This window comes from Corvus brachyrhynchos, unplaced genomic scaffold (genome assembly GCF_000691975.1).
Source record: "Corvus brachyrhynchos isolate BGI_N302 unplaced genomic scaffold, ASM69197v1 scaffold126, whole genome shotgun sequence".
Lineage (NCBI taxonomy): Eukaryota > Metazoa > Chordata > Aves > Passeriformes > Corvidae > Corvus > Corvus brachyrhynchos.
This window is the reverse complement of record NW_008239283.1, coordinates 7,761,904-7,772,042: the sequence shown is the minus strand read 5'-3', so window position 1 is coordinate 7,772,042 and position 10,139 is coordinate 7,761,904. Positions and strand designations below refer to the sequence as shown.

The window sequence follows — 10,139 nt, the reverse complement described above, 5'->3', positions numbered from 1 at the left end:
AAAACTGAATTAAATTAAGTGGGAGAGTGAACATTGGAAAGAATAGTGCTTCAGAGGCTTTTTAAGATGCAGAGGAGTCAGCAATGCAACTCCTGGGGTCAGTGCTGGGACTGGTGCTACTCAGCATGTTTATCAATTACAAAATTAGATGATTGAGGAAAGTGTTGGCAGGTAGGCTTTACTGTAGGAATTCCTCAAGGTGATATCAATTCTAACTATTTCTACTCAGAAGCTGGAGCCATCCTTGACAGTTCTCTGAAGCCCTTGGTTCAGTGTTCAATAATAGTAGTCAAAAAAAGCTAGCAACATCACTGGAATCCTTAGAGAACAAGAGAAGGCATTTCTGCCACTTCTCACAGTCTGAGAGTTCCCACAACTTTAGTACTGTGATCTGCTCTCCACATACCAAGGTCGACATTACCAGGGTGTCGAAAAGGGCAACCAGATGGAAATGGAGATACTAGAAAGGCTGGGAGTCCTCGGTTTGGAGAGAAGGCATATATGGTGGATATGACCAAATATAACAAAAAACCCATGAGCTACTAAATGCAGAACTGTTGTTTGTCCAACCCTACAAAACTAGAACAAGGCAGTACTCACTGCAACCAACTCATTTAAATAGAAAGGACCTGTTTACCCAGCAGTTTACAAGCTTCTGGAACTTGCTGTCACGCAAGACTCTGAAGGCAAAGGATGTTCATGGGTTCAAAAAGGGATTAACCAAACTCTGGTCAACAGCTCCATAAATAGACTCTTAAAGGACTAAACAGGTATATGTCCTCTAATATCCTTAACACAAGAGCTGTGGAAACTGGAGATGTGTGGAGAGAAATGGATCTCAAGAAACAGCTGTTGGAGGTTCTCCTGTTAACTTGTCAGACACAATACTGAGCTAACTGGAACACTAAGGCAGTTCAAATGTTATTCATTTTTTAGGTTGACTTAAGAGTTCCCATACATCACACCACTTCCTGAGGATAAGCAATGACCCCAACAAAGGAGTAAGGTGATAGAAAGCAAACATATTCATTACCCCTCATGACAGGGGTGAGATTGGGACAGGGATACAACCAGCAAAGAAAAGGAAATAAAACAATTTAGACCAGGTACAGGTGCCAGAACTTCTCTTATAACACCCTTCCCCTGAAAACACCTTTAACATCTGTACACACAGTACAGTAAGTAATTCTTTTACCCACCCAATTTAATTTTTAATTCATCAAAGTTTCATTTTAGAAGCATTTTTAAATTAACACATCTTTGAAGACAGTAACTTATTTATAGCTCTAAAAATGCAATCAGCAAGGCTGTATTTCCTGTCTTGTAAGTGAAATATAAGCTTGGACAAAAGAAAAAAAAAAGCCCTCACAAGAAATGAAATTACAGCAAGTTTGTTTTCAAGCAAATAAATCCTTTGTTTTAATGTTTAATTTAGTTCATTATCTTGTTACTCATACAACTTTAAAAAATATTTTTGTTTGGTCCTTGGGGAAAAAATTTCTATGCCACGCAGATAAAAAAACTAACAAAGTTTGACAAAGTTGTCTTATTCCTGCCCTTGACACAGTCTGTCTCAAAACCTTACACATATAAGAAAAACAGCTAGAAAGGATCTAGCACTGAAAAACTACACAGTGAAATCTGTTCACCACAAAAATCATGACAGGCATGAGCAGACATGAAACATCATGCATTTTTCTCCTTCTCTGCAGTTTAGTGAGAAGCAGTCTTGTTACTACAGTTCCCTACTCCAATATCAATACCCATACACTACTAATATAACATACCTGTATTATAGGTGTATATACCTATAATAAACCCACAAAGGCTCCTGCACAGTGCTCATGAACTGATGCGCAACTTCAAAGAAGGTTACCTCAGCTGTCAAGCAAATATAATATAAAATCAATGTAACACCAAGTACTTAAACTTATTTACACATTTATGTTTACTCTCACCCCCTGAGACAAAGCAAAAAGTGGTAAAGCATTTGCAGTCAGAGGATCCTACATTAAGTTTACGGTCAATAGCATGCGGAGGATGGAATAAGGTCCACACTGTTTTACCTGGGGAATTATCTGATCATCTCTGACTGTCCTTGCTGGCAAGATGTCTGCAAGTCCTTAACTTTTGTAACCTCATTTTCTGGCTGTCACTCTGATCCAGTCAGGAAGTGAGCCCCCACTTCTGCTCAGGCTAACCAGGACCACCTCAACATCCACAGCTTTAGCTTGGAAATACCTTGGAAAAGGAGCTGAGTGCTATATCAGGTAAGAACTAAATCGATTGAATGGGAACTAAATACTTCATTAGTTATCTGAGGTGAACTTGATTACCTGACAATTTCAGGTAAATTGAAGGAGCAATGCTTCTGCTGAGTTTGGAAGCATTTTAAGAAAACCCACATGAAACTGACTTTTATTCTGCACAAGATGTGATTAATTGATCAATAAGTAACCCAGTGCCCATGTTCAGGATGACTTTAGCGTGTAACTTGAGCAAAATTCCCCATCGGTTGCAATAAAGCCTTGGTCCCACAGGCCGGGGCTGAGGTAAAATGGCGGGAAGTGCTTTGAAGCGGGCCTGGCAGGAGGTCAGGCCTGCACAGCACCGCTCCTGCCTCCTCACCTGCCCCTCACCGTGAGGGGATTCCCTCCTGGATCCCGACTGCCATCCCACAGGCACACCTCTAGGCACATCCCTGAGCAGGGCTGAGGGATTACGGAATGCAAATCCCACCCCTCCCTTGGGAATGCTGGAGCTCAAGACTTCACAAGCCCGCCGCCTCTTCCATTCAAATGTGCTCACTCTACTCACAAGCACAGACACTTTCACAGCAACATGAAAAACTGCTGTACTGCAAAGGAACAGGAAAATGAGTAGGAAGAAGAAAGGGAAATGTAGGAGAAAATGAAACAAACCTTCTTTCACCACTCCCCTGTCTGTGAGAAAGAGGCAGCCAGACATGCACAGGCTCACAAACCAAGACCTCTTCCTAAAAAACCTGCAGGATACATGCTCAGATATTTGCCTGCCTCATATAGAGTTCAGTTAGCACTAAGTGCCTCCAGCTGGTTTCAAGTTACAGCCAGGGGAAGTCGTAGCATAAAATTCCTCATAGCCACCCAAACCATTACTCTTGTATTTTCTTCCATGTGGGGTCATCATACCCCCTCTGGAAAGCTTAGAGGTATGATACCACTGCAGGCCTCTTCAGAGAGAGCTTGACAATGGTGTATTATGAAGCTTGTTGTAACATCCTTTCAATATTCTTAAGGTCCAGTGGTTTAGAGAAGAGGGTCTTTTGTGTCTGCTGTCAGTTCCAGGAAGCTCCTGTCACTGGCATGGAGACTGCATATGGAAAAGAGCTGCTAAATAGACCAGTTAAAAGAATATAGGCCCAGTTTTGCTCCCACGTCACTGAAAACCATGAATGCTGCAACTCTGTTGAGGTCAGAGGAACTGCACTGCTGTGATGTTGGGGGTGAGACACCAGCTGTTGTTTCAAAGCCAGGGCTCCCTCTGCGATGTTCTCTCAGGCTCTGCCCAAGATACACCCCCGAGGCCACCACGGCCACAATGTCAGCTCTCAAACAGCAGCAGCAGCCTCTGCGCAGGCAGGGCTCCCCAATCTAACCCACAACAGCTCTGCTGTAAACTCACCCTGCGTGGAACAGAAGAGGTTTCTCGCGTCCGAAACCAGGCTGGACTTGAACTAGCGATGAGTCAGTAATGCTTTCAGACATGAAGTACTGACTTTATATCTTCCTCTTCTTCTACCAAAGGGAAGGAAAGCTTATGATCCTAAAAGATCTGAGGTAAATAACCTAAGTAAAGCAGGCCATTCTTGACAAATTTCTCTTTCCTGTGTATTTTAAACACAGCTTGCTTATTGCTATTGGTTTGTAACTTTCCTTTTGGTACAATCAACACTGTAAGAACATAGAGTATATGTCTGACCTAGACTTTGTGAGTGCTTCTTGCAGAACATACCCTCATACTTTATTCTTTTCACCCAGTCAGGCTATTAATCCTTGTGCAGGATAGATGGTCAGTATTTTGGTTCTGAGGGGTTTTTGTTTGTTTTTTAATGACATTGATTCCAATTACATGACATAAAACACATGAACGAAAAAACCCTTTACTTCAGTATTTAACAAACTGCTTACACCATTATAAAGAATTAATGGAATTATATATTTCTTCCATTAAGAGACAAGCAAATTCTTATCAGTCAACACTGCCAAAAATATTAGGCAACTACATACATTTTATAATGGGGTATTAAAACAGAAATCCTTGTTACTATTTGCACTGCACATTCACATAGTAAATTAGATTGTGACTGTCTTTTAGTAGATATGGAAAATCTCACACCCCTGTCTCACCTTGTTTGTCTATTGTTTTGCACCGGAAGTGTTCATCAGTTTATAGAATTTAGAGAAAGCAACATCACCTTGAAATCAAGTACAACAATGCCCTGATCGGAACACAGAGCTGGGAGCTCTAGTTCCTCTGGCCCATGCTGCCTGCAGAACACAGCTCTTACAGGCCTCTGCAGCAAACAGGAAACTTGCAGTACTTCCAGGCAGATAAGAAAAGCTAAAAAAGGGATCCTTTCATAATTTGGAACCTCTCAGAGTGCCTGCACCATACCGGGTACCACAGTGTCTCCCAAATCCTCTTTGTAAGAGTATTTGCAACTCGGTTCTTGGTCTCCCCATTACTAATTCATCCTTTAACATTTTGCTGAGGTTAACAATCAGGATAGTGATTTTTGCTGCTTAGCAGTGGTTGCCACTGAAAGCTGGATTACACTGGTTTAGACAGTATATAAAAGGTCTCCGGGTGAAACTACAGGCTTGGTGATCAGATTATCCTTCACTACACAGTTCTAGTATCCTTTTTGGGTACATTTTTTTGGTTCAGATATCATCCTGCCACTCTGCAAATACCTCAGATCACAGGACTGCTGAAGAGTAACAGAAAAAAGCAGTAAAATGACAACTGAGAATAATGATTTTAACCTGCTGTGCAAAAATTAGAAATAAACTGCAGTGGGTGCGTAAAACAGCACACGCCATCACTCACTTTCCTCAGCCAGGATGTCTGTGGACTCTCAGCAATTTATCACATTTCACAAGAACCAGTAACCAGTGATGCACAGGACTGGCAAGTAGAGCAAATAATTCTTCTCCCACAGGTTAGATCTTTTACTTTCACACAGAATGTATGGTCTGTTTGAATCCTTTTGTGATGAAGAAAATAACTGAAAACATCCCTCCGTGACAATTCTGTATCCTGTGGCACACTGGCTGCATCACAAGCCCTAAGAATGCCTTCGGTACCAAGGAACCTATGCATACAAAATGCACTTCAGTCTGAAGAATTAATATGTTGTCAGTGGGTCGTGTTTTTGGCAAGTGAGTGAATTTAATCCAATTACAGCAAAGGTGGTGAGGTCAAGCTGACTCTCAGTAAAGAATCAGTAGAAAGACTATCCTCAAAACAGAAGACACTGCAGCTTGCTAAACTTCTTCAGAGAGCTAAGACGCCGTAGTGAAGTTTAGCAATGCTCTGACTTGTTATAACAAAGGTAAGTGCCAAGAAACTGCTTAGTGCCAGCAAACAGAAGAGGAGAGGGATTCAGCAAGAACACGCTTTGTAAAGCACACTGTAATCCTAAGCACTTAATTGCCTTTGGCAAGAGCTGCATCCCATTGCTCTCTCAGAAGTCGTTTTATCTGCAACTTGATGCTCACAGCTACAGGGATGAATGGAGTGGGGGAGGAGAAGGAACTGGGGGAACTAGTGAGAGAACTACAGTTACCAGTCTGGCTTTGATGAACTACCAAAGCAAAATATAAAAATTACTGGTATGTGCAAGGCCTGATCTGCGTATCTGATGACTCTGAAGAGCTTTCATAGAAGCAAATGAAACCAGCTCTCCTCCAGGCCCTCTAAATCACCTACAGAGGCAGGGAAATTTGTTGTAGAGTTACACACCTGTATTTATACTTTAGTATTTACATATGACTGGCCTCACTTTCAGTCATTCTCACTGAACCCATATAGGCCAGTGTGAATCTGAAGGTGTAGCCAAAGTTTGTTTCTTTGCCCTGCTTATAATGCAGCGTTCACAAATATTTTACAATATGTTAACCCCAACTCATTGTTCCCACATAAATGGAAGACTCAAAAGTAAATAATGCACCAAGCCTCTTTAATTAAATAAGGAGTTTGGGGGAGGAGTTTCTGCAGACCCTTTTAAATCTTAAAGCCTGCCAACTGGATGAACAAAAGGTAGATTAGGCTCACATGATAAATCCCAGCAAACCTGAAAAGCCTTTGTTAATAAGTCACTAAGGGAATTTTTCTTTTTCCTCTAGAATTTCTGCTCACCAGAAGTGAGAGTTAAGATTATTCAAGCAGGTTTGGGCTCCAGCAGCATTAAATGGGTATATGCCTCATGGAGCTCTAATCTCCTCATTTCTATAGAGCTCAATTCTCCTTTCATTCCTACTAAAGTAGAACTAGTTATTCCTAGCTTTTATAGAAGAAGCAGCTGCTGAAACTTCAGAGACAAAAATGTTCATGAAATTACTTAAGATTTCCACAAAAACTATACTGGAATTCTATATCAGCTTTAGTAGCTACAACAACAACAGGAATATAAATGTATTTTCATTTCACTTTGGAATTTCTTTCATGTAGCAGGTTGCTAATGAGCCTTTTAAGTTTCCATTCATGAGTTAGTGTTCAGTAGCGTGTTCACAGAGCCAAATGACATGTTAGTCTGGCAATTAGTTTACTCTTCTGTCTGTAGAGAGGCTTAATGAAAACATTATTAGAGACAGACCTTGCTGTAGCACACTCAATAGACGCTGTACAATTGCTCAGAAAAGACACAGATTTTAGCAAAACCCATACTGTAATCACAGACAACATAGATGATATTTAAAGCTGTGCTAAATTTAAAAAATCTCCAGGTCCATCCTACCTGGATCCACCTAGCTTCACTAGTGAATGCTTTTCAGCACTATAGATTAATCATATCTTCTCTGCATCCAGTGCAGAAATCCAAACAACCTATGTAGCTCTAAAGTACATCATGGAAGCATTCCCATCAGTGAAGGGGATGAAGGCAGCTGTACAAAGCTTGTTAAGATCCTGTTTGGTGTAGTGGATGCCACTGAAAAGTTTAAAAAGTCTACTGCAACAGGTGCACCAATGCATTTCTAGAGCCATGAGAGAAAGGAGCACCTATCTTCCATTGGACATTAAAAAAAGAAAGAGTAATTTACCATCAAAAAGAGAAGAGTGTGTTAACCAGCCAAGGGAAGAAAAAATTACCTTCATTACTCCTACCTCACACCTGTGGAATAAAGTTTGGAAAAGCTATTGAGGACAGCTCTGAACACAGTGAAAGCAAACAACCACAGCATGTTTTATTATGCACTTGACAAGTTTATGAATGAGAGGAGATGAGTCTGTCTGCAAAACCAGGATCACTTCCAGCGCATGCTCAGACCTGAATTCAAACTACCTAGAAGAGTCCAAGAATCACAGGTGCTGGCTACCAGTTCTCCAGAGTCTAACCAGAAACTTCAGCCATCTCCTTACATGGTTCTCAGATAGACCTGAGCACATTTTCTGGATTTAGACATCCACAGCTTTAAGGCACAGCATTTGGAGCAGTTCTGAACTCTATTTACATCTGCATTTTGTTTTAGGAGGGCTCTGAAAGTAATTTGTAGCTGCTGGTTTATTGTGTTTCTAAGTACAGTGTATTTGGCCTGCATAAGGATACTGGTATGGATTTTGATTGACTGTCAAAATCGGATCATCGTCCAGAGGAAGTCCTAATGAACTTAAAGGAGGAGCCAGGGAGAACAGAGAACACAAAACAGACCAAAAACTGGTGAAAAATTATGCGTCTCTTACATTTAACTTAAGCCAATGGTAATACGTAATCCCACTTTATTTCAGACTTTAAAAATTCTCTTTCAGCCTTATACAAGCAAACCAACAGGACTTCACTGATTTATTTCCTTCATCCTCCTTTGCATCAGGCAGCAGGGCAACTAAAAAGCTATGGACAGATGCTTGCAACAGCAGAAGTATCTGATTTATAACTTTCTTTGCAGCAGACCTTTTAAGACTTCCCTACAAGAGCAATAAAAATGGGGTCAGTGATATTAACTGGTGTGGGCCTCCCAAGTTTATATAAAATTCTAGCTGTGATGTTTATTAAACCAGGCATTTTCTTTCTGCTTAAGTCCATCTAAAAAGATTAAATGCCATTAATACGTCATTAGGGCATGATGCCTGTCATTCTAGTGGCTGGTCCTCTGGTAGCAAACATTCTCCTACTACAACCAACGAAGTCACTCCAGTTACTTTTGGAGTTAAGACATTTGTTCTGTAGCATTCATTTGCAAAAGGCTAAGGATGGGTGTCACATTAGTGTATCATGAAATGTGTTATCATGAGCACTTTGTTATGAACTGCAGAACACACAGTGACCAGCTACAGAAGAACAGTATCACTTGAGGAAACAGAAAATACTGGATATGTGCCAGATGGAAATTAACTATTCAGTTATTAGTACGGATAATTTTTTGTTTAAAAATGGAAGGCTCCTAAAATGGACTCCTAGAACATAGTTCCAGGAACATCTCAGCAAATATAAAGTGTCACAGGAAGACACATATCATATTTTGCAAATAATAATGCAAGACATTAGCAGAATAAAATAAAATAAAGATGTGTGCAGGGAGTAGGGGGAGGAAGATAGTAGTTCTCTTAGGGATTTAAAATGAGAGAGAAATTACTATTTCTCTTATAGCTCTACTGACAGAAATCGCATTTCCAGCACTCCACAAAGAGGTAGAATAATTTTGTAGTGTCTTAGTGGGGAACACACCTTCTGCATGTCATGTAACTCCACACTCACCCCCCCCTCCAAATGCTTGGAAACCCCTTAGAAGAAGGGTGCAGAATCAGGTGTTTGCACTTATCCTCTCAGCCATCCCTTTGTAGGGAGAATAATGCAGCCTTCAAAAAACTTTTGATTCCACTTCCTCACTCTAGGAGAAGTATTCCCGCGGATTTACTCTACAGAAGACAAGACTAGTGCAAAAAGGTATCTTTAAAGTGTAAGAGGAAGGAAGGATCCTCTGTTTTTTCACCCCTGTTCTCCAGCTTCTGCTAGTCTGCTATGCCACTCCCTTCCAGCCTGAGTGCAGGGAGCAGTGCCAGGCCAGAGTCCAGATGTGCACATACAGGAAAGAGGATTAAAAGGCAAAGAATCCCCAAAAGCATATTGCTCCATAGCGTGGAGGCAGCAGAGGAGTGATTTCCCCGCCTCTGCCAAGTTAATGATTTTAAACATTCATCTCCTTCCCCCATCCTCATGCAGGATGTTTAAGTGGTGTCACCAGGATTTATCCTTCTCTGAGACGCTAAGCATGTTGTGCAACATGATGCAAATTACTTTGAGAACCGCAGAAGTTAAAAAAACAAAGTCCCAGCACATACATTTTGTCTGAAACATTAAAGATGTAGGTGTGTAGTGAAGGAACGTTGCTACATGTGCCTCCACTTATGCACTTCTATATTTGAAAGGCTCAGGAGGCCAAGAGAGAGCCAGAGAGATTATCCTTACAGGCGAGCCTATAAATGCTTGATCTTAGAAATCCTTTGCTACCTGCCAGCAGAGAACAATAAAACTGTAAAAAAACATACATAAAAGATGACAAGTACTTACTACCAGGTTTGCCTGCTCTCGGATGCACTCCGGGAGGGGAGCCGTAGGTGAGCCTGAGCCCAGCTGACGCTCTCGCAGGGGAAGGGACGGGAGCTGGGCTGAGACACCCGCAGGAATCCCGCGGCTCCGGTGCTCCAAGACCAGCATGTGCCCGCAGCTCACGCCGCTGGGCTGGCTCTCTGCAACGCCACTACCTCGTCCCTCCGGAGAAGCAGGTTTCTCTCTTCCCCTTCTCCTCCTCCTTCTCCGCCTACTTCACCTCCCCCTGAGGAGGATGCCGCGGTACCCCCCACCCGTGCCCGCCCACGAGCTTCCCTCCGCGTCCCGGGGCGCAGCCGGCAGAGAAAGCCCCGCGGCTCCGCGTAGCGCT

The 10,139-nt window shown here is 41.9% G+C and overlaps 1 protein-coding gene across 1 annotated transcript in view; it reads right to left on the bottom strand.

Annotated features, from left to right (window-relative positions):
• MYLK (myosin light chain kinase) overlaps positions 1-9,896 on the bottom strand; it is a 197,406-nt gene extending 187,510 nt beyond the window's left edge. Inside the window, exon 1 of the mRNA XM_017740149.1 lies at positions 9,770-9,896. The gene's annotated coding sequence lies outside the window, so the exon portion shown is untranslated. The remainder of the gene's footprint in view (positions 1-9,769) is intronic.
• Between the last annotated feature and the right edge of the window lie 243 nt (positions 9,897-10,139).